General features: G+C 37.8%; 1 protein-coding gene across 9 annotated transcripts in view; it reads left to right on the top strand.

The window, feature by feature from the left end:
• NCOA1 (nuclear receptor coactivator 1) overlaps window positions 1-27,508 on the top strand; it is a 218,218-nt gene that overhangs the window by 51,294 nt on the left and 139,416 nt on the right. For 6 of the 9 annotated variants that reach the window (XM_061433137.1, XM_061433134.1, XM_061433131.1 and 3 more), the window contains exon 2: window positions 2,510-2,654. The gene's annotated coding sequence lies outside the window, so the exon portion shown is untranslated. The remainder of the gene's footprint in view (window positions 1-2,509; window positions 2,655-27,508) is intronic. The other 3 variants (XM_061433132.1, XM_061433136.1, XM_061433133.1) reach the window with 1 other exon arrangement.

The raw sequence follows: 27,508 nt of genomic DNA, 5'->3' as shown, positions 1-27,508 counted from the left end.
TCACTGTGGACAGAGATGATTCCTATGACCTTATTAGTCTTTACTCCCGAGGGTTTGTTTCAAGAGGCGGATTTAGCCTAGTGGCTGAGACTAAGTTCAGTGATAAGGCTGAAGATATAGAGGTCATTTGTTTTACTATGTAAAAGGGGTTTCCAGAGGTCCCTGTGGAGAAGGTTGGAAGGAAGGACCGCAGTTGGGGAAAACATGCAGTGGGTGAGAGAGCAAAGAGAACACTGTGGGCATGAAAACAGGAGCGACGGCAGTCAGTCACAGTAGTTTATGCTTTGAATAGAGCCCAAGAGTGACAGGGATGGGAGCCACAGGTACAAGGAACTAGCAAGATTCCTGAGTTGATCTGTGGTATAAAGATCATTTCTGGAGCTTGATCCACCTTGTCTTTGTGGTCTAAAGGGAGTATTAGTGAAAAGCTTAACCCTGGGTGGTAAAACCTTAAAGCAGTTCAGATCAGTCGCTCAGTCGTGTCTGACTCTTTGCGATCCCATGAATCGCAGCACGCCAGGCCTCCCTGTCCATCCTCAACTCCCGGAGTTCACTCAGACTCATGTCCATTGAGTCAGCGATGCCATCCAGCCATCTCATCCTCTGTCGTCTCCTTCTCCTCCTGCCCCCAATCCCTCCCAGCATCAGAGTCTTTTCCAATGAGTCAACTCTTCGCATGAAGTGGCCAAAGTACTGGAGTTTTGGTTTTAGCATCATTCCTTCCAAAGAAATCCCAGGGCTGATCTCCTTCAGAATGGACTGGTTGCATCTCCTTGCAGTCCAAGGGACTCTCAAGAGTCTTCTCCAACACCACAGTTCAAAAGCATCAATTCTTCAGCGCTCAGCCTTCTTCACAGTCCAACTCTCACATCCATACATGACCACAGGAAAAACCATAGCCTTGACTAGACAAACCTTTGTTGGCAAAGTAATGTCTCTGCTTTTGAATATGCTATCTAGGTTGGTCATAACTTTCCTTCCAAGGAGTAAGCGTCTTTTCATTTCATGGCTGCAGTCACCATCTGTAGTGATTTTGGAGCCCAGGAAAATAAAGTCTGACACTGTTTCCGTTGTTTCCCCATCTATTTCCCATGAAGTGATGGGACTGGATGCCATGATCTTCGTTTTCTGAATGTTGAGCTTTAAGCCAACTTTTTCGCTCTCCACTTTCACTTTCATCAAGAGGCTTTTGAGTTCCTCTTCACTTTCTGCCATAAGGGTGGTGTCATCTGCATATCTGAGGTTATTGATATTTCTCCCGGCAATCTTGATTCCAGTTTGTGTTTCTTCCAGTCCAGCGTTTCTCATGATGTACTCTGCATATAAGTTAAATAAACAGGGTGACAATATACAGCCTTGACGAACTCCTTTTCCTATTTGGAACCAGTCTGTTGTTCCATGTCCAGTTCTAACTGTTGCTTCCTGACCTGCATATAGGTTTCTCAAGAGGCAGGTCAGGTGGTCTGGTATTCCCATCTCTTTCAGAATTTTCCACAGTTTATTGTGATCCACACAGTCAAGGGCTTTGGCATAGTCAAAAAAGCAGAAATGGATGTTTTTCTGGAACTCTCTTGCTTTTTCCATGATCCAGCGGATGTTGGCAATTTGATCTCTGGTTCCTCTGCCTTTTCTAAAAGCAGCTTGAACATCAGGAAGTTCACGGTTCACATATTGCTGAAGCCTGGCTTGGAGAATTTTGAGCATTACTTTACTAGCGTGTGAGATGAGTGCAGTTGTGCGGTAGTTTGAGCATTCTTTGGCATTGCCTTTCTTTGGGATTGGAATGAAAACCGACCTTTTCCAGTCCTGTGGCCACTGCTGAGTTTTCCAAATTTGCTGGCATATTGAGTGCAGCACTTTCACAGCATCATCTTTCAGGATTTGGAATTTAAGCAGTTAGGCTTTAAATAATGAGAGCTAGTAGGGCTCACTTTTCTCAAGTATTCTCTGATGTCTGCAGAGTCCCACTGTTTGGCATTAACTTTGAGGTAGAATGGGAAGATACAGCACTACCATTAATTTAGTAAGGTGGGCCATTTGTTACATTCCCACTGCCAGTGACCTAGGAATGAATGATAGCCATCATATCAGGCACTTCTTTGTCACAGAGGTATCTTCTGCTGGAAATCCTGTTTCTTCCTACTGTTGCATTTTACCTGAAACTGAGTCCTGAGGCCACCGCTGCTGGGGTGACTTCAGCAACTCTGATGAGTGAGTCAGAAGCTTAGGTCCTTTACCTCCTTAAATTATCCATATGAAGCCTAATTTGCGGCATACCTCCTTTGGGTATCTGAACCTTTTTAAAGCCAGTAGCTAATTACCACTGATAACTTTATCTGTTTATTTAATCTTTATTCTTTATTTTCAGTTTTTCATATCTGTGGTAGGGACAAGAATGGGAATTAGAATTTCTTGAAAAACTAAAGCATTTGTGTGAGAATCTTTGTATGCTTATAGGGAAACAATGATGTGTCACTGTATCTAAAATCTAATGTCTTTTCTACTTTAGATCCATCCATACTAATGGGATGTGACTGGAACCGACTCTGATGATAAAAATCACGGACCACCAGACAAGATCAGGCAGTAAGAATTTTTGCTTCCAAATGAAGACACCGACATTTATAACTTCTACTTACTCTAAGGTATTCAAGGTACAGCTTTACTTTAATTTAACTCCTTGGCAGTCAGTGTATAATGTTGATTTCTATCTATAAAGATTTTATAAGTTTAAAAATTTCCATGTTAGAATGGTTAGCTTTTAGGGATGCATCCACTCCCCTCTCCACATTCCCCCAAATCTGAGATGAGATTCAGATTTTAAAAGGAGGTAATCCTTATAATTAGAAAAGCATGTCAATTATTAGAAATATACTGAGTGCAGGTTATGACTCAGTATAGAAGAACTGGAATAAAATAAATGCCTAAAGTTTAATTATTATTTTATTTATGTCATGACCCTGTGAGATGAACATTTGAATTCAGCATGTGCTTCCATGATACAAGAGACTTATCCCTTGGTTTGATTAAGACACCTCTCTTTCCTATTCTCCTAAACTTACTGTGAAGAGTTTTCTATTCACCAAGAAGTGTCACTTATACTCCCCATAGACTCCCTTTAGGACCTTTGGGATCTGATGGGTTAGTTTCACTTGGATCAGAAAAGCCAGATATATAATTAAAGAGTCAAATGATTCTTCCAAATCAGGGGGTGGCTGTCCACTTTAAAGACTACATAAGACAATTGAAAACAATCAAAGGAAACATAGTATCAACGGAAAACACAGTGCTCTCTATTTTTCTAAAATAGGTATGAAATCCAAAGAGGGTACAGTTAGTTTGGTGTTTATTTAAAAATAAAATATTTTCTTGTTAATTGTATGTTTCCAAATAGGCAGGAATTTATGGAAAGATAATTATTTTCAGTGAGAGAGTTGGTTGCTTCTTTGTATTTGCTAGGATATAGAGTAGATGAAAAATCTAAGAAAAATGTATCACTTATTACTTGGATTTTAAATTTCATTTTGTTCTGTTTCGAAAGAAGAACTTATAAAGCAGTAAATTCTAAAATACAAGAATCCATAATAGAACACCTAAGATTGCTTCAGTTAAAATAAATGGATTGCTTTCTAAAAGGGGGTGGTGTAATTGAGCAGTTCTTATCAAAGAAAAATTACCTTGAATCAAATAGCAGATGAAAAAGAGGTTGTTTTGATGAGAAGTTTTAAAAGTTCTCTGGCAGCTAGCACATACATTGAACTTTTAGAAAACTTTTTGGTGTCACTTTGAATCAAATGGCAATGATGATTAAATATGTAATTTAACTTATTACTATAACCATTTCCCTTATTGTTTTTTAAGATTTTTTTTTTTGATGTGGCCATTTTTAAAAATCTTTGTTGAATTTGTTACACTATCGCTTCTGTTTATGTTCTGGTTTTTTGGCCAGGAGGTATGTGGATCTTAGCTCCCTGACCAGGGATTGAACCCATACCCTCTGCATTGGAAAGTTAAGTCTTAACCACTGGACTGCCAGGGAAGTGCCTAACTTATTTTTTAAAGATACCTTTCCTTCTTGCTTTCATGTAACAGCATTAGTTGAATTGTTAAGCTTTGTAGCGAGTAATTCTAAATGTGTAGAAGGATATAGGTTATTCTGTAATTTCATTATGAATGAAGTTGAAGACCTCTTTCACTCAGAATGTTTACTCTGGGGCTAGGGAGGCTAAACTAAATGTCATCTAAAAACCATTTAAAAGCAATTATGAAATGAGCACTTAAAATCATAGTTTAGTATTCTTTTCTAAGTAATATAGTTAAGTTCTATATTCAGATGTCAACAAAAAGATTAGAGAATTGGAAATTCTGATCAATTGAATTTTGTGACTGATTGGTTGTGGTTGTTGGCTGTTCATGGTTCTACTTGTGAAAGTGCCATATAACCAAATTAATTTGCTTAAATCCTGAAATTAGGGATCTCTAATTCATTAGTTTCTTATATTGCCCCACTCATTTTCAGGCTTACACAGCATAGTACTCCTATTGATACTTGTCATTTCCCATTTAAAAAATGAAGTAAAAATTTCACAAATTTGTACTCAGAAGTTTTATCTAATACATTTTGAGAATATTTTCTTAAAGATTTTTCAAAACATTTTTTGAGAGGTTTTTAAGATTTTGAGATTGTGGGAGTTTTTTTTTTTTTTTTTGTATTTTTACTGTACAAAATAAAATCAGTGCATGATTTAAGGCCCTAGAACATTTGTAAGGTTATGTCTTGGATTATGCATGCACGTGTGTGTGTGTGTGTGTGTGGGTGCTAAGTTGCTTCAGTTGTCTCCAACTCTTTGCAACCCTGTGGGTTGTAGTCCTCCAGGTTCCTGTGTCCATGGGATTCTCCAGGCAAGAATCCTGGAGTGGGTTGCCATTTCCTCCTCCAGGGGATCTTCCCAACCTAGGGATTGAACCCATGTTTGTTATGTCTCCTGCATTGGCAGCCAGGTTTGTTTGTTTTTTTTAACCACTAGTGTCACCTGGGAAGCCCATCTTGGATTATAGTTTACATTAAATTAAAATAATGCCTTTTAAAAATACTTTGTTTGGACTCACAAAAACATTTCAACAGGTATATTGAATAGGTATCCCTTACCACGATTTTCTCTGTGGTGGGATGGAAAGAGCACAAGCATTGGCTCTTCGACTTCATGCCACCCTGAGGAACTGAATTAATATTTCTCTTAGTTTTCTTTTTTATAATAATTACTTTTTAGACTTGTGATGAAAATGAAACAAATGTATAAAATTTTATAAAATAATGCTTTTCAGTGTTATATGAATGCATGTTGTTGCTAAAGACAGAGAAGACCATATTGCTGAAGTATCATTCACAGTTATCCTCCTAGCCAAAAACAGGTCAGCTCACACTACTATTGAAAAGCTTGTCAAACCAGTTTCAAACTTAATGACAAATATTATGCTTGGAGAGAAAGTAAAACGAGCTTTTGGCAGAAATCCCTTATCAAAGGCATACCATCTGGAAAAGCAATTACTGTCATGTGCATGCTAGTAGAATGTTTTGTTTTTCAGTTGGATGAAAGCACTGATGTGCTGAGGACATACCAGCACTTCATAGAGATGTGTTTCTGTTTAGTCACTGAGAAATTTACACCAGCAGAAGAGCTTTTTGTTGTTACTGTTATTTTGTTTTGTTGTTTTTGTTGTTGATGGTGGTGGTGATAGTGATTGGTTGAGTTTTTTTAAGCCATTGTTGCCTGTAAAAGTTGCACTGGTTCCTCTGATCAAACCCCAACAACTTAGCTGTAGGAGAGGGTATACTTGGCCTGTGAATAAAAGACATTGCACCAAGGTATAAATTTATATCCTTTTTTTCAGAGAGGAAAATTGGCATTTAGTAATGTGATTTCTGGTTGTGATTTAATGTTGGAAAAAAACAGTAAAAATTGTGGATGTAAGCAATTTTTGGCCACTGACACTGTGTTTTTTTAGGATGTTGGTGAAGAAATGGTCAGCAAGTGTAGGATTCTGCTTTTCCAAAGTGATGTATTTGATGTACTGTGTACTGTGACAGGGCTTTACATGTTTATTAGTTTGTTTTTTAGTAAAATAAGATGAATGTTTCTTTACTACTTATAATGCCATTTCTGTGATTTCAAGGAGGCATAAACTTACATTTACTTTTTGAAATAGTTGGAACTTAAAACTTTCATATTCCCATATCATGAGTTTCAATGTTAAGGATGAAGCATAAGGACTTTATAAAAGTTTGAATTATAATATAGAATAATTTTCTAGGAGCTTGACCATTTTCCCATACTTGATGATTTTACTAATTTATCAAAGAAATGAATTTTTATTATACGTGTTTAAAAACCATATTTGAATTTTGAAATAGAACATGAAGACATACTTTGCAGAGCTAAAATGCCAGCAGAAAATATATTAGGACTCTTTTGCTCCAGTCTGTCAAACTGAAGCATTTAACATCTTAATTTTGTGTCAGTTATGCTTTTTGGTGGGGACAGTCAATGGAATCCTGAAAGCAGACCTGAAAAGGAAATATTTCTATAATTTCTGGGTCCATATTCAATCGTAATATCCAGAATATATAACACAATTGATTTATAATTAAAAATGAAGATTTATTTATTTATCTTACTGCAGTGGGTCTTAGTTGTGGCATGCAGTATCTTTAGCTGCAGCATTCGGGTTCTAGTTCTCTGACCAGTGTTTGATCTTGGGCCGCTGGCATTGGGAGCACAGAGTTTAGCCACTGGACCACCAAGGAAGTCTCAGGAATTAGGCGTTTTTAGTTTAGTAGAAATAAAGAATAAGCAAGGAGCTAGTTGAAAGGGAAAACAAAGTATGGCTAAAGCTGCTTCAGACTGGGGGCATTGAACATCTTGCAGGGAAGTTATCAAGCAGTAATAGGGTGTGACAAAGCAATGAAGGTGCTTAATTGAATGGGCTCTGTCTGACCAAAGATGAGACAGTTTGAGCATTAGTATGTAAAACTGTAACATAATCACATCAAATATGTTTAAACTCATGAGTTCATGGTGATACTTTAAAAAACTCATTTGTTTTCTTTGGAGTATGCTAAGAAACCAACTATACTTGAAGGTAACCAACTAGTTGAAGAGAGAAAGTTTCTTTACTCAGTACTAGTATTCTATTTACAGTTAAGGGGTGATAAATAGAACATCACCATTTCTTAATGAATTCCTGGACTTAAGCAAAGATCATCAGTGGCCGCTAACATCACAAGAATAAAAACAGACATTAGGTTTCTCTTAATGAAAGTTCATAATCCTACCTCTGAAGTATCCTTGCCAAAAAAATTAAATTTAAATCTGAATCTGGTCAAGCCTCTAGCTCCAACTACTGATTTACAGGAAGACAGGGAAACAGTGAAATGATACCGTGGAGTGGAGTCAACAGAATCTAGGCTATGGGGAAGTCCTTGGGACACCAGCTTTTTTTTTTTTTTAAACAAATTGTGAGGAATAAAAAAAGAGAAAAGAAGGAAGAAAACTGAAATGAATAGTGATGTTTGGATTTTATTTGGGTCCAAATTTTAATAAGTAAATGTAAAATAATCAGGGAAATTTAAACACTTAATATTTTATATTAAATTATTAATTTTTAGATATGATAGATAATAGCATGTAGTTATATTGAAAAGAGTCATTATCTTTTAGAGGTACATATTGAAATGTTGATGGGTGCAAGGATATGTCTGAGATCTGCTTTATTATTATCTGGGGTAGAGAGGAGGCTGTGGGTGGGGACAGATCAAGATTGGCCATGAGTTGATCAATGTTTATACTAGGCACATGTGGTGTTGGAGGGTGGTGGTATAATTCTTGATATTATTCTCTAAGTTTTTTGGAAGATTTCCTGTAAGAAAAAGGTCCATAAATTTACATTTTCTTTTTGTTGGCTTGTAAGAATGCTATTGAACTATGTGTATTTAGCAACCTGCCAAATTTTTATTTCTGATAATTTCTTGAGCCGTTTGGGTTTTATATATACAGAATCATATTGTCTACAAAGGACAGTTTTACTGTATAGTGCTTAATGTTTACCAAGCTCTATTTTAAGCACTTGCACATATTAATCCATTAGGTTCTTATACAAGCCCCAGTGAAGTAGACATTAATTTGCCCAAGATTGCCTAGCTGGTATGTAGTACAGCTGGGATTTGAACCCAGGCATTCTAGCCCTAGAGTCTGTACTTTCCTAGTTTTTATGTCTCTCCTTATAAGTTTTATTTTTAATCCTTCCACTCCAATCTTTGTACTGTTTATTTCTTTAGTTTTACTCTGCTGCCTAGAATTTAAACTTTTAAATAGCAGTTTTCATTTGAATTTTGATTTTAGAAGTTGTCTTAATATTTAGTGAATCCAGAGTCAAGTTTATTCCTATATAAATACATGGTAGTCACTAAGAGACTAAGAATTGACTTAGTATGTAGTCAGAAGCCAAAGAATAAAGTGTATCACTGTTTCCAGTTGCCAAGACATGAAAGCAACCTAAATGTCCATCAACAGATGAATGGATAAAGATGTGGTACATATATGCAATGGAATACTACTCAGCCATAAAAAGAATGAAATAATCATATTTGCAGTAACATGGATGTAACTAGAGATGATCATACTGAGTGAAGTAAGTCAGATAAAGACAAATGTCATATGATGCCACTTATATGTGGAATCTAAAAAAATGATATAAATCAACTTATTTAAAAAACAGATGTAGACTCACAGACATAGAAAATAAACTTATGGTTACCAAAGAGGAAAGGCAGTTGTGGGTGAGAAATTAGGAATTTGGGATTAACAGATACACGTGACTCTATATAAAACACACATATATATTTTATATTCAGAATACATATAAGATATATATATATGTGTGTATTTCTGAATCACTTTGCTGTACACCTGAAACTAACACAACATTGTAAATCAATTATATTCAATTTAAAAAAAGGAACAAAATATATAGTAACAGCTTCTAGTCTTTTTTCACAATTACTTTTATCTCTTGATCAGTAAGCAGCCTATTCATGGTTCATTTTACTTTGAATTACTTGTTGATTCTATTGATTTGATTTCCTGAATTTCTCTGACTCTTTGATAAAATTACTTCTTTCTTCCCCCAACCTCCACACCTGTTATACAGTTACTTCTCATTGGACTTCACATAGGTTACATGAGATAAAATTAGGCAAAGCATTTATTAGCACATGTTTAAGAGAAAACTGTTTCATAATTTTGTTTAAAAATTATTCTTTCTTTAATTAATTTTTTTTAATGGGGAGAAGTGAATATGGTTTAGTTAGTTTAAGAAGCCCTAGGCCTGGGACATGTGGGAAAAACTGTTGATAATGTGCTGTGGTGGTTTAATGAGTAATCTCTGTGTTCTCTGTAAGACACTTTCTTATAATACTCTGAGAAAGATTACTGAGAGAATTGGATACCAAAATAATACTTCCCTAGTAGGGAATGAGGTGGTGGAAACAGTTTAGGGGAAAACGTACCTTGAGGAAGCTTTGGTTGGATGGGTCCCAAGCAACCTTATTTGAGCTAATTTAGGATGGAGCCTGGTAGGCGACAGTCCATGGGGTCGCAAAGAGTCAGACACGACTGAGCAACTTCACTTCACTTCACTTCAGAGTTGATACTGTTGAAGTTCTTTACTTAATGTCTCATGTATTATGAGGTCTTTTCGCTCTGCTTGGTGGGAATAACACTCTCCCTACCCTTGTATGAGTTTCAGGAATTCTTTGACCTATCTGTTTTTCATGGGTCCTTTCCCCAGCCTCCGGTAGTTCCTGTCATAGATGACCTGCCGAAGGCTTGAGGGGAGGCCTCTGCAGATCTCCAGAGTTCTGTGTATGTAGGTCCCTTCTCTTTGGTAGGCTTTAACACAGGTTCTGGCTATCTTGGTCTCCCTGAACATTGCCAGTCTCTTGTCTCCTCAGTTGTCTGAGACTGCCAGGCTCTGCTGACGTTCTCCCTCTCTACCCTGTATCCTGGAAACTGCTTCCAGGGTGTGTGAGGTGAAGCAGCTGTAGGGCTCACCTGATTTTTCCCCCCTTTTCACGGGTATCCCACTCCTGCTTTGACTGTCATCCAATATCTGAAAGCTATTGTTTATTTTATCCCAGTTTTCTGGTTGTATATCCAGAAGGATTAATCAGATCGCTGTTAGAAATACTTGATTTTCTTTTCCTTCTTTTCTCTATGATAAGATGTGGACCTAAGTATAATAAAATAAATCAAGAAACCATTGGCTTGAGCTGAGTGTTTCAGGTATTAGGCTTAACTAACTGTGTGCCTCTTGAGAAATCTGTATGCAGATCAGGAAGCAACAGTTAGAACTGGACATGAAACGACAGACTGGCTCCAAATACGGAAAGGAGTACGTCAAGGCTGTATATTGTCACCGTGCTTATTTAACTTATATGCAGAGTACATCATGAGAAATGCTGGACTGGATGAAGCACAAGCTGGAATCAAGATTGCGGGGAGAAATATCAGTAACCTCAGATATGCAGATGACACCACCCTTATGGCAGAAAGTAAAGAAGAACTAAAGAGCCTCTTGATAAAAGTGAAAGAGGAGAGTGAAAAAGTTGGCTTAAAGCTCAACATTCAGAATACTAAGATCATGGCATCCGGTCCCATCACTTCATGGGAAATAGATGGATAAACAGTGGAAACAGTAGCAGACTTTATTTTTTGGGCTCCCAGATCACTGCAGATGGTGACTGTAGCCATGAAATTTAAAGATGCTTGCTCCTTGGAAGAAAAGTTATGACCAACCTAGACAGCATAGTAAAAGGCAGAGACATTACTTTGCCAACAGAAGTCCATCTAGTCAAAGCTATGGTTTATCCAGTAGTCATTTATGGATGTGAGAATTGGACTATAAAGAAAGCTGAGCGCCTAAGAATTGATGCTTTTAAACTGTGGTGTTGGAGAAGACTCTTGAGAGTCCCTTGGATTGCAAGGAGATCCAACCAGTCCATCCTAAAGGAAATCAGTCCTCAATATTCATTGGAAGGACTTATGCTGAAGCTGAAACTCCAATACTTTGGCTACGTGATGTGAAGAACTGACTCATTTGAAAAGACCCTGTTTCTGGGAAAGATTGAAGGCAGGAGGAGAAGCGGATGACAGTTGATGAGATGGTTGGATGGCATCACTGACTCAATGGACATGAGTTTGAGTAGACTCTGGGAGTTGGTGATGGACAGGGAGGTGTGGCGTGCTGCAGTCCATGGGGTTACAAAGAGTCGGACACAACTGAGTGACTGAACTGAACTGAACTGAAGCAGAGGGGTTCCTAGTTGCCTGTGGTCCAAACCCTTTGATGATAATAAACAGTCAGTTTCACCTGGTAGGTTCCTTCTCACTTCCATTCTCTGGAACCTATTGCAGTGGTAGGGTGGTTGGTCAGGAATTATGGTATTCTGAATCTTGGTTAGGTACTATTGTTGTTTAGTCTCTAAATTGTGTCTCACTCTTTGTAACCCCATGAACTGTAGCCCGCCAGGCTCCTCTGTCCATTGGATTTCCCAGGTAAGAATACTGGAGGGGGTTGCCATTTCCTTCTCCAGGGGATCTTCCTGACCCAGGGACTGAACCCACGTCTTCTTCGTTGGCAGGCAGGTTCTTTACCACTGAGCCACCTGGAAAGCCCTGGTTAGGTACTGCATAGTTTTATTAAGTTTTTAATACTCTTACTTTCAACTGGATTAAGACCTACTTTTACTTACTTTTTCTCAGCTATTTCATTTTGCGATTACCTTTAATTATATCAGCTTATTTTGGTTATGTTATTGGCTAGATGTCTAGATGGTTATCATTTTTCACTGGATTGTATTTACTTCATCGTGTGTTCTTCTGTCTCACAGTAACGTTTAGGATCTTTGAAGGGTTTGATTTTTAGGCATTATTATCTTTAGTTTTGGTCCTGCTTCTCTGTTCTTGCTTTCCTTTACCCAGAAATGAATGAGCAGATAAGTAACTGAATGTGAGTGAAAGTTGCTCAGTTGTGCCTGACTCTTTGCGACCCCATGGCCTATACAGTCCATGGAATTCTCCAGGCCAGAATACTGAAGTTGGTAGCCTTTTCCTTCTCCAGGTTATCTTCCCAATACAGGTATCAAACCCAGGTCTCCCGCATTGGGGGCAGATTCTCTACCAGCTGAGCCACAAGGGAAGCCCAAGAATACTGGAGTGGGTAGCCCTATCCCTTCTCCAGTGGATTTTCCTGACCCAGGAATCAAACCACAGTCTCCTGCATTGCAGGTGGATTCTTTACCAACTGAGCTATAAGGGAAGCCCAAGTAACAATAGATGTATGTAAATATATACACATATATACCCAGAGTGCATTTTCTCTATTCTGAGATTAATTATTATGATATAGACTCTTGATTTAATATACTTTAAAGAAAGAAGAAACATTAAATTTATTTTGAAAATACTTCTTAGAAATTAACTGACAGAAACATACATTTATCCATACAGTTCCTATACCATCTTCTTTGGAATCATAATACAAGAGTGAGTCTAATCCTTTTTCATTCTGACATGCTGATTTTCCTCACCTGTTATTGCCTTTTTACACATTATGATTGTCAGTGTAGTTTTGAGTCATATGGGAAATGGTTGAAATTTAACTGCTTTTCTTTTTTGGCTAAATTCATAGTTTTTCTATAGATAAACTGTGAATTAAATAATTTCTTTTTTGATTCAGCTGGAAACTTCTGACAGATATCCAGCACTTGGGTAATGAAAGTGAAGTCGCTCAGTAGTGTCCGACTCTTTTCGACCCCATGGACTGTAGCTTACCAGGCTCCTACCTCCATGGGATTCTCCAGGCAAGAGTACTGGAGTGGGTTGCCAATTCCTTCTCCAGGGGATCTTCCCGACCCAGGGATCAAACCCGGGTCTCCCGCATTCCAGTACTTTATAAAATGTAAAGTGGTCTCACCAATGTCTCCCAGCTCTGATAATTCTATGATCTATTTTGAAGGACTGGGCAATTTCTATTACCTTTAATTGCTCTTGCTTGTCTTGCAACAGGCAATATTTGCATCACAATAGCTTTTTATTTCAGTGCTTTCTGAAAACATTTTCAAGCAACAGTTAAGCTTTGGGATTTAACTTAAAATTCTATAGCTTGTGAGTTTACCCATGCAGATAATTCAGCTGTGGTGATATTTGGATAAACAGATACTTCCTATGGGAAGGTATATTCTCACAGTTTTACACCTGGGCAAGCAGTTACATACATCACAACTTACTCTTGCTTAACAACTGGTACGTTTTTCTGAACATTAATTCTGATACTTCTGTTTTCAGAAACCTAAAAATATTATTTTAAGAGAAACAAGTATCTTTAGAATTGAGAAAATATGACTTAGCAAATAAGTATACAATAATCCTGAAGTCTGCCAAGTGGTAGAATTATAAGTTTTGGTCTGATCAGGTAGCAGTTAGAAAAATTAGTGTTGAGACTGTCCATATGCAAATATGTGGTTAACTTTTTAAAAACTGAGGAACTAGTGAAGCTATGCAAATAGTAACCCAAAGTGAGAAAACTAAAAAATTAAGTACATCTAAATGGAAAAACCAACACAAAATTAAAAAGGAAAATAACAAAATGGAAGATATTTACAAATTTGACCTTAAATACTATCTAAAGTAACCATGAATATTTAAAAAATAATTATAACACGAATATTCCGGTAAGTACACTGATAAAATTGTGTCTATTAGGTCAGCATAGAGTTTACATAGAATAAACAAAAGTTAGGAAAAGAGTTCATCCTCCTGGATAACTGAAACAATAGTGAATAATCTTTTTATACTTATTGAATAACTATAATAAAGTAGTCCGTAGGGAATCAAGTACTCGTGCATTGTTTTGGAATTGGTACAGTTGGGCTCCATGGTTTTCTGATGAGAAATTCCCTGTAGATAATGCATCATTTTTCTCTGCCTGCATTCACGATTTAGTTCGAGTTTTGTTTCAGAAACTTTTAAAAAATGTGAGTATGTTTGGATTTCTTTGGATTTAACCCATTTGCAGTTTGCCCAGCTCTTCTTCAATTTTGTTAGCTTATGATTTTAACCAAATTTGAAAAATTGTCAGCAGTTATTTCTTCAAATAATTTTTCAGCCCATGCCTTTTCTCCCCTTTTTCTAAGACTTTGATGACATGAATGTTAGATCTTATGTAATTGTTCCAGAGGTCCCCGAGGCTCCATTTATTTTTTTCAGTCTATTCCTTTTCTCTTGTTCAGGTTGGATGATTTCTGTTGATTGATCTTTAAGTTTACTTGCTTTAATATCGATTTTTTCTTTGTTATTGCCATCCTGCTATTGAATCCATCCATTGAATTTAATTTTGGCTATTGTATTTTTTAATTCTAAAATTTCCATTTGATTCTCTGTATTTTCTGTATCTTTGCTGACACTTCCTGTTTTCCCATTCGTTTCTGTGAGCGTTCACAGTTGCATTTTGGTTTGTTTTACTGATAGTTGCTCTAAAATCGTTAAATAATTCAAATATGTTTGTCATGTCAGTACTGGTGTCTGTTAATTGTCTGGTCTCATTTAAGTTGCAGTTTTTCATATATTGCTTTATTTTTTTCACGAGTATAGTTATGATAGAAATGAAGAGAATGAGAATAAAGAGGAAATAGAATCAGTCTAGCTGTGTAAACTGAATTTCTTTCTCTATAAAGTAGAAATAATAATATCTACTCCACAGATTTTTTACAAAGACTACATGAGAACACATATCTAAAATATCCAACACAGTCCCTGGCATGTAACAGTGCTCAGAAAATATTAGTTACCTTTGCTTTTCTTTTTTCTGATTATAATTTTGAAAAATCTAAATCATTCCTATCATCTACTTGGCATTTTAAGGGAAGAGGCTCTTTAAAAGAGATCTTAACTTTCCTTCCTTAACTAGTTCTCTAAGTTGTGATTCAGTTCAGTTCAGTTCAGTTGCTCAGTCATGTCCGACTCTTTGTGATCCCATGAATCGCAGCACACCAGGCCTCCCTGTCCATCACCAACTCCCGGAGTTTAATGAGACTCATGTCCATCGAGTTAGTAATGCCATCCAGCCATCTCATCCTCTGTCGTCCCCTTCTCCTCCTGCCCCCAATCGCTCGCAGCATCAGAGTCTTTTTCCAGTGAGTCAACCCTTCGCATGAGGTGGCCAAAGTACTGGAGTTTCAGCTTTAGCATCATTCCTACTAAGGAAATCCCAGGGCTGATCTCCTTCAGAATGGACTGGTTGGATCTCATTGCAGTCCAAGGGACTCTCAAGAGTCTTCTCCAACACCACAGTTCAAAAGCATCAATTCTTCGGCGCTCAGCCTTCTTCACAGTCCAACTCTCACATCCATACATGACCACTGGAAAAACCATAGCCTTGACTAGACGTACCTTTGTTGGCAAAGTAATGTCTCTGCTTTTGAATATGCTATCTAGATTGGTCATAACTTTCCTTCCAAGGAGTAAGAGTCTTTTCATTACTTGGCTGCAGTCACCATCTGCAGTGATTTTGGAGCCCCCCAAAAATAAAGTCTGACACCGTTTCCACTGTTTCCCCACCTATTTCCCATGAAGTGATGGGACCAGATGCCATGATCTTCGTTTTCTTTTTTTTTTTTTTACATTTATGTAAAAATTGTTTATTGGCTTATACAAAAGACATGGAAATGAGTCTTTTGTGAAATGATTTGTTATTTGATTAATTCTATCTTTTCATCTAATGTTCAGGACTGGATTAGATTTGCTTAGCTCATATAACTGTCTGTCTCTCCCTATTAATTTTTCATCTTACCATACCCATGAAGTGATGGGACCAGATGCCATGATCTTCGTTTTCTGAATGTTGAGCTTTAAGCCAACTTTTTCACTCTCCTCTTTCACTTTCATCAAGAGGCTTTTGAGTTCCTCTTCACTTTCTGCCATAAGGGTGGTGTCATCTGCATATCTGAGGTTATTGATATTTCTCCCGGCAATCTTGATTCCAGCTTGTGCTTCCTCCAGTCCAGCGTTTCTCATGATGTACTCTGCATAGAAGTTAAATAAGCAAGGTGACAATATACAGCCTTGACGTACTCCTTTTCCTATTTGCAGCCAGTCTGTCGTTCCACGTCCAGTTCTAACTGTTGCTTCCTGACCTGCATATAGGTTTCTCAAGAGGCAGGTCAGGTGGTCTGGTATTCCCATCTCTTTCAGAATTGTCCACAGTTTGTTGTGATCCACACAGTCAAAGGCTTTGGCATAGTCAAAAAAGCAGAAATGGATGTTTTTCTGGAACTCTCTTGCTTTTTCAATGATCCAGCGGATGTTGGCAATTTGATCTCTGGTTCCTCTGCCTTTTCTAAAAGCAGCTTGAACATCAGGAAGTTCACGGTTCACATATTGCTGAAGCCTGGCTTGGAGAATTTTGAGCATTACTTTACTAGCATGTGAGATGAGTGCAATTGTGTGGTAGTTTGAGCATTCTTTGGCATTGCCTTTCTTTGGGATTGGAATGAAAACCGACCTTTTCCAGTCCTGTGGCCACTGCTGAGTTTTCCAAATTTGTTGGCATATTGAGTGCAGCACTTTCACAGCATCATCTTTCAGGATTTGAAATAGCTCCACTGGAATTCCATCACCTCCGCTAGCTTTGTTGGTAGTGATGCTTTCTAAGGCCCACTTGACTTCATGTTCCAGGATACCTGGCTCTAGGTGAGTGATAACACCATCGTGATTATCTGGGTCATGAGGATCTTTTTTATACAGTTATTCTGTGTATTCTTGCCTCTTCTGTGTATTCTTATGAAATCCTAACAACTTCTTAAAGCCATAGGTAGTCTCTGACTCTTGCTGAGTTGGTTATTGGATGCCCTATTGGACTGATGCATTTTGACTTTTTTCTTTTCTCTTGAAACCTCTTTGACTTTCATGATGGAAAGTTTTTCCTGAGAAAGCAATATTTAAGCTAAATTCTGAAAGTTGAGTTAGGAGTTATTAATACTAAGTGAGAAAGGAATAATATGGTGGCAGACAGAACCAGCTTATCTTAAGTTCTTGAGGTAAGGAAGGAGCATATAGCATATTGGAGGTACCCAAAGAAAGTCAGTACAGAAATAAAGATGATGTGGTATTGGCAAAGGGATAGACACTTAGGTCATTGGAACAGAGTAGACAGTCACAGAAAGTTGAACATGACTGAAGTGACTTATCTGCAGGCAGATAGACAGTCTGGAAATGGGACCCCCAGAAATATGGCCAGTTGATTTTTGATAAAGTTGCAAAAGCAGTTCTAGAGAGAATAACCTTTTTTTTGGTAAATGATGATACATACGTGATTTATATAAACACACATATTCATATGTACACACATTTTTGGAAATGTGTGGATTATTTTCTGTAAGTGGTATATTTATATAGTTTGGCAGTTTGATTTTGTTTTTCAGTCTGCAGCATATTTAGATCTATGTTTTGTTGTTGTTTTATTTTTCTGCCTTGTGTTTTACACTCTGGCTATATTTGTCTTATTTGGGGCCTCAGGGTTTTTACTGCAGATCATTTTGTAAGTTTTTAAAACTACAAACAGTAGAGTCAGGAGTGTCTTGTATGTACTTTCTCATGTACCTGCATGATAGTTGCTTTAAGATAAAAATAAGTGGAATTGTAGAACCATATGGTATATGAACTTCAAATGTTTCCTAAGGAAAATGTCAAACTTATGCCAAAGTAGACAAAATAGAAGAATGAACAACTCACCTTCAACAGTTATCAATCTTGTTTTATCTGGACTCTCATTCACTTTATCTCCTCTCACAGTTTGAAACAAATCCGGATACTATGTCATTTGAGCTGTAAATATTCCATGTGTTCCTGGAAAAATATAAGGTCTTTTTGTTTTTTTTAAGAAAAATGGAATTGTAATACCATTCCCTGAATATTCATTGGAAGGACTGATGCTGAAGCTGAAGCACCAGTACTTTGGCCATGTGATGCAAAGAGCCATTTCATTCGAAAAGACCTGATTGGGAAAGATTGAGGGCATGAGGAGAAAGGGGTGACAGAGGATCAGATGGTTGGATGGCATCATCCACTCAATGGACATGAGTTTGGGCAAACTCTGGGAGATAGTAAGGGACAGGGAAGCCTGGCGTGCTGCACTTCATGGGATTGCAAATGTTTGGACACAAGTGAGTGACTGAACAATAAATCACACTTGAAAATTAACAATAATTCTTTAGTATCTTTGAATATTGAGTCAGTATTCAAATTAAAAAAATTTTTAATGTCAGAAGCATTTAATGTCAGAAACATTTCTTGCATTTTTAAAAAAATTATTTACTTGTTTGAATTATGATCCAGATAAGGTTCACTTTTGAAAACTTTGTTTTCTACTTTAAGACCTTACTCATATTCCACAGATTTTTTTTATTCCTAGGTGATTTTTATTTTTGTCTTTTCTGGGATGGAGTGGTTCTGATATCTTTAAAACAAATCATAGCCTACCTGTTTCCAGTTCTGATTTTCCCGTTCCCTCCTTTATTTTACTTTACGTTTTCACAGCATTTGTCACCTTTTCACAGACTTGATAATTTACCTATTTATTATGTGTGTTGTTACTACCTGTGTTCCTTACTCTCTCTCCAAATCTGGAATGTAATTTTTACAAGGATAGGGATCTATCTTTTTATTTCTAGACTTCATACTGAGGACTGATATGAATTCTATGAGTTTTATATTCTCTTTTGAGTTTTGTAAGGAGAATTTTTCATGTTATATGCAAATAATGACTTTTGGGGAGTCTTTTCCTTTCTAGAATTAATGTATCTTTTCCTTAGTTTATTGCATTGACTGTCTTCCAATACTGTGATGAATGGTTCATGTGATTTCCCTCAGTATTTGTTTTTAACATACATGAGAATTCTTTTGTTACTTTATTCCTAAGTATTGATACAATGTTTACTATTGACTTCTGATATATTTTAACAAAGTGTGGAAGTTCGCTTTTTGTTCCTACCTTGCTAAAAGTTTTTATTTGGGGATTTTGAATTTTATCAATGGAAAAGGCACATAAATAATCTATATTTATGAGAGTTATCACAATTTTGTAGATGATACCACCAAGAGTAAGGAGTTGAACATACAGTGGTTGCTAAGAAACAGAAACTGAGGGGAGCTTTTGGTGGTCTTAAAGGGTGGAGAGACTGCTGGACTTCAGGATTACAAGACATCTAGGGCTTGAATGACCAAGATCCTAAAGAGAATATAAGCACAGAAAAGGAGAGCCAAAAGTCTGAACCATGTTTCCACCAGAAGTTTTTGCAGATTGCTAAACTGCATAAGCCAGTAGGCAGAAAAGTTGAACCACAGGTGGCTACTGAGAAGTTGAGAAGCTAAGCAGAATTTTCAGCAGTTTCATGGTACTAAAGAGATAGAAGAATCCTGGTAGATATCCTAGGCTTTCAGTTGAGATCTACAAATAACTATATTGTAACAGTAGGCATAAACCAGAGAAGACCAGGTCTTTTAATTTTTTTAATTGAATTATATGTAGTTCTTGTATAATACATTATACAGGAGTATAATATAGTGATTCACAATTTTTAAAGGTTATACTCCCTTTATAGTTTATAACATATTGGCTATATTCCCTGTGTTGTACAGTATATCTGTTTTTTTATATATTTATTTATTTGTTTGGGTGTGCTGGGTCTTCGCTACTACTGGATCTGGTTGCCTGACCAGGGATTGAACTCATGTCCCCTTCATTGGGAGCACAGAATCTTAACCATTAGGCCACCAGGAAAGTCCCAATATTTGTATATTTTTTGAACAATTATTTATTTATTTTATTTCATTTTTGGTTGCTCTGGGTCTTTGTTGCTGCACATAGGTTTTCTCTAATTGTAGCGAGCGAGGGCTACCCTTTATTGCAGTGTGCGGACTTCTCATTGCAGTAGCTTCTCTTGTTGCAGAGCTCAGGCTCTGGGTGTGCAGACTTCAGTAGTTGCAACATTCAGGCTCAGTAGTTGTGACTCTTGGGTTCTAGAGCTTGGGCTCAGTAGTGGTGGCACACGGGCATGGTTGCTCTGCATAGTGTGGAATCCTCCTAGACCAGAGATTGAACCTGAACAGGGGACACTTCAACGTGTCTGCTGAAGTGGCAGGTGGATTCTTATCCACTGTACCACTAGGAAAGTCCCAGCTGTAGTAGTTTGTGCCTCTTAAATCTCTGCCCCTCCCCACTTCCCTCTCTCTACTTATAACCACTTATTTGTTCTCTATATATGTATCTATTTTTTTGTTATATTCAGTAGTTTTATTTTTTAAATTCCACATATAAGTGATGTTATACAGTATTTGTCTTCCTATGTCTTGACTTATTTCACTTAGCATAGTGCCCTCCAAGTCCATCCATGTTACAAATGGCAAAATTTCATTCGTTTTTATGGCTGAGTAGTATTCCATAGTGTGTTGAGTGTATGTGTGTATATATATCTATATCACATCTTCTTTATTCATTTGTCTGTTGCTAGACACTGAGGTTGTTTCCATATCTTGGCTATTGTAAATAATGCTGCTGTAACCATTGGGTGCATGTTCATAGGTCTTAATATGATTGAAAATTGTCTTCAGATTAGCTTAATGTCTGATTAAATGGAATTAGGTCCCATTACCAACCAGAAAAGGCAGAAAAAAGGCAGAGGAACCAGAGATCAAATTGCCAACATCTGCTGGATCATTGAAAAAGCAAGAGAGTTCCAGAAAAACATCTATTTCTGCTTTATTGACTATGCCAAAGCCTTTGACTGTGTGGATCACAATAAACTGTGGAAAATTCTGAAAGAGATGGGAATACCGGACCACCTGACCTGCCTCTTGAGAAACCTATATGCAGGTCAGGAAGCAACAGTTAGAACTGGACGTGGAACGACAGACTGGCTCCAAATAGGAAGAGGAGTACGTCAAGGCTGTATATTGTCACTCTGCTTATTTAACTTCTATGCAGAGTACATCATGAGAAACGCTGGACTGGAGGAAGCACAAGCTGGTATCAAGATTGCTGGAAGAAATATCAATAACCTCAGATATGCAGATGACACCACCCTTATGGCAGAAAGTGAAGAGGAACTCAAAAGCCTCTTGATGAAAGTGAAAGAGCAGAGTGAAAAAGTTGGCTTAAAGCTCAACATTCAGAAAACGAAGATCATGGCATCCGGTCCCATCACTTCATGGGAAATAGATGGGGAAACAGTGGAAACAGTAGCAGACTTTATTTTTGGGGGCTCCCAAATCACTACAGATGGTGACTGCAGCCATGAAATGAAAAGACGCTTACTCCTTGGAAGGAAAGTTATGACCGACCTAGATAGCATATTCAAAAGCAGAGACATTACTTTGCCAACAAAGATCCATCTAGTCAAGGCTATGGTTTTTCCAGTCGTCATGTATGGATGTGAGAGTTGGACTGTGAAGAAAGCTGAGCGCCGAAGAATTGATGCTTTTGAACTGTGGTGTTGGAGAAGACTCTTGAGAGTCCCTTGGACTGCAAGGAGATGCAACCAGTCCATTCTGAAGCAGATCAGCCCTAGGTGTTCTTTGGAAGGAATGATGCTAAAGCTGAAACTCCAGTACTTTAGCCACCTCATGTGAAGGGTTGACTAATTGGAAAGGACTGTGATGCTCGGAGGGGTTGAGGGCAGGAGGAGAAGGGGACGACAGAGGATGAGATGGCTGGATGGCATCACTGACTCAATGGACTTGAGTCTGAGTGAACTCCAGGAGTTGGTGATGGACAGGGAGGCCTGGCGTGCTGCAATTCATGGGGTCACAAAAGAGTCGGATACGACTGAGCGACTGAACTGAACTGAACTGAACCAACCAGAAACTAAAGAAGATCTATTGAAAAATATATCAGACACAACCTCTACAATTTTTATTATGCAATATCTGACATTCAGTCTCCAGATTCCAGCCATGCCAAGAGTTACAAACAAGAGAAAAACACATATATAACCACAGATAATCAGATGTGGACTTCGGTGCCACTTCCTTCATCCCTCTTTTGTTTCAGACTAGAAATCTGTCATTTGAATTTTTTTTTTTTTTCCTGTAGGTAAAGCATTGTTTCTGTCTGGCTATTTTCATTGTATTTTCCTTGTCCTTAGTTTTCAGAAGCTTAACTATAAACTCTCTGGGTGTGGATTACTTTGAGCTTATCCTGTTTAGGATTCACTTAGTTTCTATAAACTTGTGTGTTTTTCTAAGCTTGAGAAGTTATAAGCTTTTGTTTCTTAGTGAACTTTTTTAGTCTTACTCTTTCTTCTCTCTTTTTGGGACTCCGAAGACATGGGATATAAGTTTTTTGTTGTAGTTCCACAGGGCCCCAAGGGTATGTTTTATTTTATTTTTCAGTGTTTTCCCTCTATTGTTTGGATTGGGTAGTTTCTTCTGTTCTATCATCCAGTTCAGTGATTCTTCCCTCTGTCCTCTTCATTCTACTGTTGTTCTCATCTGTTGAGTTTTTTATTTCAGTTATTGCGTGTTTTCAGTTCTGAAATTTTTTTTGGTGTATTTTTTCCTTAGTTGAGATTCCATGTTTATTTGTTTCATGCATGTGCATAGTTGCTCTCGGAGACATTTTTGTAATGTCCACTTCAAACATTATGTCAGTAGTGGGGCCATCAGGATTTTAATCCAGAATCTGCTTCTCAGTAACTTTATGAAGCTGGGCAACCTCTTGGGTTTTAATCTCTAATCTAATCTCTGTATTCCTTGCATTTCATCAGTGTAAAATGGGACTAATGACAGTAATTAGTAACTGCTTCACAGAATTATGGTAAGGGTACAGTTAATATGTATAATATGTTTATAGCATTAGCTAGGCACATAGTATTAATATATGTTCAATAAATATTGTGTGTGTGTGTAGTTCCAAAGTCATGTCCAACTCTTTGTGACCCCATGGACTGTAGCCTGCCAAGCTCCTCTCTCCATGGGATTTCCCAGGCAACAATACTGGAGTGGGTTGCCATTTCCTTTTCCAAAGGATCTTCCCGACCTAGGGATCCAACTCAGGTCTCTTGCATTGGCAGGCAGATTCTTTACCACTGTGACGCCAGGACTTCCATCATCTTGGTAACTGGTGTCTGTGGATTGTCTTTTTTCATTCATTTTGACATACTCCTTGTTGTGATAAGAGTTATGAGATTTCTTGTTATGATGAATGATTTTTATTTGATACCTGGACATTTTGGATATTATGTTCTGAGACACTGGATCTTATTTAAGCGTTCTGATTTAGCTGGCTTTTTCTGGCACTGCTCCAGCATGGGAAGTAGGGGAGTGCTCTGCCACATTTCTGCCTAGTGGGAATATAAGTCCAAGTTTCTCACTCTGCCTTTGTTGACTCTCAAGTTTGTGGGAGATTCCTCACTACTGCTACTCAGAGACGGGAGGTCTGGCCTCCACTGACTTCCCCAGCTGGGAGGGGCTGGTATGCCTCAGCCCTGTTCCCCACATGCCCTCCACAGGGGCCTTTTTACTGTTGGACAGTGGCAAAAGGCCCGACTCCACTAGGCCTCTTCTGACACCAGCCTGTCCTAAGGAAAGAGAAGTACACCTTCTTACTGCCAGGTGGACACCCAAGCTGTCCCTGTGGTCTTCACTGACACCAGCAGGAAGAAGGTCTCATTGTCACTTGGTAAGGACCAACTCCCAAATGGCCTTCTCTGACACCATGTGGTAGGGAGTGTGGGGTACCTTGTTACAGCTTGGAAAAGGTAGAAGCCTAGGTTCTCCACTTGACCTTTGCTGGTAGAGCTTGGTCACAGTTTCGTTCTGTGAGGTTTGTCTGGGTATAACAGCTTTTTGTCTAGATTGGCTCTTTCCTGATCTTTTGGCTGGGGAGAACAGGATTTTTTAATTTGGTTGATTGTTTTGATTGGGCCTGTTGATGTTTCTAGGTTGCGAGCTTAGTCAGCACCAAGTCTAGAGCACACATGGCATAAAAGAAAATCCATGGAGCTCACCACCATGCTGTTTCCTTTAGATCCGGTGTGTCCTAACTGATCCACCTTCTTCTCTCCACCTTTAAACTCTACTTATGTTTGTTACGTCAATATTTGTTGTCCAGAACTTTTTAGTTTTACTTAGTGGGAAGAACGGGGAAAATATATCTATTCTATCTTCTCCGAAGTGGAAGTCCTTAAGTACTTTAAATTCAATCTTAATTGTTTAATTTTCAGTATAATTAAAGTACCTTTTAGTCTGTTTGCCATCTGTTGACTGGGTAGAATTTTATCAGTGTGCCTCACTTTTAGAGCTTTAAAATTTTTTTAATGAAAGTATGACTTATCATCTAGAAATGGAAGTTTTAGAATTAATCTTTTAGTCTTAATTATTTTGGAGGAAAAGCAACAATTTTCTATATCCCATTTTATTAAAAATATATACATAAAATCTCTGGTTTTTGTTTGCTTAAAGATGAAGTCCCAAGAAGGCTTAATGTATTAATTATGTATATCTTAAGAAATAAAGAATACTACTTTGAATATATTAAATTTATTTACTACCACTACCACCCCCACTTCCATTTTCTTAGTAGATTACATTAATTTCATACAGTTGATCCAGATAGCTACAACTGACTGTTTAATTATTTTCCTGATTTCAGGTTCTCTTTACAACTACATCAGAGATTGAATTAATACACTAATAAATCACTAAATACTGCTCTGAGGGGTTTAGAAATAAGTTGGGTAAGTTTAATATCATCTTAAATACTACCTGGATTTTTCTAGTGAATTCCTGATTTGGACCTGTTATGCGCCTGGCATCAAGCTGGACACATTGAGTGGGGAGAGTGTTCTCACTTTGATTTTCCTCTTTGTTTATGGAACTTCTCAGTTTTCTTTTGGATCGGGAACCCCTTGGAAGGTTTGCATAAAGCTGTTGTCACTTTTCACAAACATGCACAGATATCAGAGTGTGTGAGGACCTTCAGAGTGTGTGAGGACCTTCTGACATCCCCCAGAGTTCACAGGCCTTGGGTCAAGTGTCTGCTCTATAGATTTTAAGACACTTTTACATGCTTTATTGTTCTTTCATTAATAAATATCACAACAGCCCTGAGAATTAGTGGCTTGTATTCATATTTAATAATGAAGAAACCGGTGCTCAAAGTGGTGTGTGACTTATCCAGTCGTGTAGCTATGAAATGCAAGTCTAGAATTGAAGGCTTTCTAAATTGTGACAGTTTCTCAGGGGGGCATCAGTGTTTTCTAAGGTTCTTGGTACTTACTGTCAAATTGCTTCCTAATAAGGGAGAGTTATCTTTTCCTCACTGTCAGGAAATGAGCATGCCTTTTCACCACATTATCACATTGAGTTTTTCCCCACACCATTGTTTCTTAAACTGATATGTACATGGGATATATATTTATTTTCAGATTCTTTTCCATTATATGTTATTACATGACATTAAATACTGTTCCTATATCAGTCCCATATAGTAGGTTCTTGGTTTTTATTTTATATATAGTAATGTGTATCTGTTAATCCCAGACTTCTAATTTATCCACCTCCCCTACCATGCTATACCCTCTGGTAATCATAAATTTGTTTTCTGTGTCTGCAAATCTGTCTCTCTTTTTCAATAATAAGCTCGTTTATTATTCTGTTTTTAAATACGCTCGTATAATTTTTTTTACATTGATATGCTATTTGTCTTTCTCCAACTTCACTTAGTATGATAATCTCTAGGTTCATCCATGTTGCTGCAAATGGCATTATTTTATTCTTTTTATGGCTGAGTAGTATTCCATTGTATCTGTGTGCTGCATCTTCTTTATCCATTCCTCTGTTGATGGACATTTCTGTTGCTTTCATGTCTTGGCTGTTGTAAAAGGTGCTGCAGTGAACATTGGGGTGCATGTATCTTTTTGAATTAGAGTTTTGTCCATAAGTGGAATTGCAGGATCATATGGTAATATGGAACCTTTACCATATGGAACCATTTTGCCTTTTTGCATTTCTTGTTTTGGGGATGGTCTCGATCCCTGCCTCCTGTACAATGTCACAAACCTCCATCCATAGTTCTTCAGGCACTCTATCAGATCTAATCCCTTGAATCTATTTATCACTTCCACTGTATAATCCTAAGGGATTTGATTTAGGTCATACCTGGATGGTCTAGTGGTTTTCCCTACTCTCTTCAATTTAAGTCTGAATTTGGCAATAAGTTCATGATCTGAGCCACAGTCAGCTCCTGATCTTGTTTTTGCTAACTGTATAGAGCTTCTCCATCTTTGGCTGCAAAGAATATAATCAATCTGATTTTGGTATTGACCATCTGGTGATGTCCATGTGTAGAGTCTTCTCTTGTGTTGTTGGAAGAAGGTGTTTACTGTGACCATTGTGTTCTCTTGGCAACTCTGTTAGCCTTGGCCCTGCTTACTCCAAGGCCAAATTTGCCTGTTACTCCAGGTATCGCTTGACTTCCTACTTTTGCATTCCAGTCCCCTGTAATGAAAAGGGCATCTGTTTTGCGTGTTAGTTCTAGAAGGTCTTGTAGGTTTTCATAGAACTGTTCAACTTCAGCTTCTTCAGCATTATTGGTCAGGGCACAGACTTAGATTACTGTGATACTGAATGGTTTGCCTTGGAAATGAACAGAGATCATTCTGTCATTTTTGAGATTGCATCCAAGTACTGCATTTCAGACTGTTTTGTTGACTCTGAGGGCCACTCCATTTCTTCTAAGGGATTCTTGCCCACAGTAGTAGATACAATGGTCATCTGAGTTAAATTCACCCATTCCAGTCCATTTTAGTTCACTGATTCCTAGAATGTCAACGTTCACTCTTGCCATCTCCTGTTTGACCACTTCCGTTTTGCCTTGATGCATGAACCTAACATTCCAGGTTCCGGTGCAATATTGCTCTTTACAACATCGGACTGGAAAAGGTCAGTTTTCATTCCAGTCCCAAAGAAAGGCAATCTAAAGAATGTTCAAACTACCACACAATTGCACTCATCTCACATGCTATCAAAGTAATGCTCAAACTTCTCCAAGCCAGCCTTCAACAGTACGTGAACCGTGAACTTCCAGATGTTCAAGCTGGACTTAGAAAAGGCAGAGGAACCAGAGATCAAATTGCCAATATCTGTTGGATCATTGAAAAAGCAAGAGAGTTCCAGAAAAACATCTGCTGCTGCTTTATTGACTATGCCAAAGCCTGTGTGGATCACAACAAACTGTGGAAGAATTCTTAAAGAGATGGGAATACCAGACCACCTGACCTGCTTCCTGAGAAATCTGTATGCAGGTCAAGAAGCAAGAGTTAGAACTGGACATGGAACAACAGACAAGTTCCATATTGGGAAAGTAGTATGTCAAAGTTGTATATTGTCACCCTGCT

The sequence above is a fragment of the Bos javanicus genome, chromosome 11 (assembly GCF_032452875.1).
Source record: "Bos javanicus breed banteng chromosome 11, ARS-OSU_banteng_1.0, whole genome shotgun sequence".
In the NCBI taxonomy this organism is placed as follows: domain Eukaryota; kingdom Metazoa; phylum Chordata; class Mammalia; order Artiodactyla; family Bovidae; genus Bos; species Bos javanicus.
This window is presented reverse-complemented; position numbering and strand designations above follow the sequence as displayed.